Genomic DNA, 1,368 nt, shown 5'->3' with positions numbered 1-1,368 from the left:
TTAGTAAATTTGAAATCTATAGTCACTGTAGAGAAAAATGTTCTGTTAGATAATTTTTATTTTTTTTTTATAAAAAATGTGGGACTTTCTGATTGACTGATGTCTTTAGACTTAATTAATTGATTTTTCATACAATATACAAACATTGTCTCTCTTCCTCAGGTTTGCACACACTCCAGCGAATGTACGGCTGTGAGTTTGATGATCAGACTGGAGCAACAAATGCATTCAAACAGTATGGATATGATGGAGAGGACTTTGTGTCTCTGGATTGGAAAGAGCTGAGATATATTTCTCCAGTGCAGCAAGGAATCCAAACTGCACAGAACTGGAACAATAAAAGAGGCTTCCTTGAGAATGACAGAAATGACTACAGCACTATTTGAGTGGTTGAAGAAGTATCTGCAGTATGGAAAAAACAGACTGCAAAGAACGGGTATGTCAGTTCTTATCCAGAATGTGCATGTTTTCTAAAATGTTCTGAATTTTTTAAGCATTACAGATCATGTGGCCTTTGTTGTGGAAATGATTAACAGAGGTGATGACTACTAAACAAGAGGAACTTAATGCAAGGGTTCTTACTTTTGATATACTACCAGTATTTTTATACTATTTATTTATAAAATAGTTGATCAGATTCATTCATTTAGATGTACCTAATTTAGAATTCAGTATTGTGCTTGAGCCCCTCGACTGCAAACCAAATCAACTGATGTTTTTATCCAGAGTGACTTAGAAATGAGAACTCTTTCTGGATCATTTGCAGCAGCTGGAGATTTAATATCACTTGTTTTCAATTTTCTCTCTCTCTCAGTTTCTCCTCAGGTGTCTCTGCTGCAGAAGTCTTCCTCGTCTTCAGTCACGTGTCATGCTACAGGTTTTTACCCCAGTGGAGTAACAATTTCCTGGATGAGAAACGGACAAGATCATGATGAGGATGTGGATCTCAGTGAACTTCTTCCCAATAAAGACGGGACCTTTCAGAAGATGAGCACCATCACAGTTACACCTGATGAGTGGAAGAAGAACAAGTTCAGCTGTGTGGTGGAACACCAGGGCAAAACCAAGACAGCAAATGAGATCAGGACAAACAATGGTAAGAGAAATTAGATGAGTGGACTACAAATATAGTGGCTAAATCCCTTCAGTAACATTAGCAGGCTCTGTGAGTAATCTGATGTTTTCTTCTGATTAAACAGCAGATTCTGCTCCCATTGGCATCATTGTTGGTGTTGTTGTTGTTGCTGTTGTCCTGTTAATGGTCATTGGTGTCACTGGATAAATGGTGTATTGGAAAAAAGAAATTAGGTGAGAACAGAAATGATTAACCTTTGATAGCTGTTGTTACTACAATATTTAATGCACTTG

At 37.3% G+C, this 1,368-nt stretch overlaps 1 pseudogene; it reads left to right on the top strand.

Annotated features, from left to right (window-relative positions):
• LOC107752532 (HLA class I histocompatibility antigen, A-34 alpha chain-like) overlaps positions 1–1,308 on the top strand; it is a 12,217-nt pseudogene extending 10,909 nt beyond the window's left edge.
• The last annotated feature ends 60 nt before the right edge of the window (positions 1,309–1,368 follow it).

This window comes from Sinocyclocheilus rhinocerous, unplaced genomic scaffold (assembly GCF_001515625.1).
Source record: "Sinocyclocheilus rhinocerous isolate Xijiao unplaced genomic scaffold, SAMN03320098_v1.1 scaffold1342, whole genome shotgun sequence".
Lineage (NCBI taxonomy): Eukaryota > Metazoa > Chordata > Actinopteri > Cypriniformes > Cyprinidae > Sinocyclocheilus > Sinocyclocheilus rhinocerous.
The sequence above is the reverse complement of the archived record's forward strand: the minus strand, read 5'-3'. Positions and strand labels throughout refer to the sequence as shown.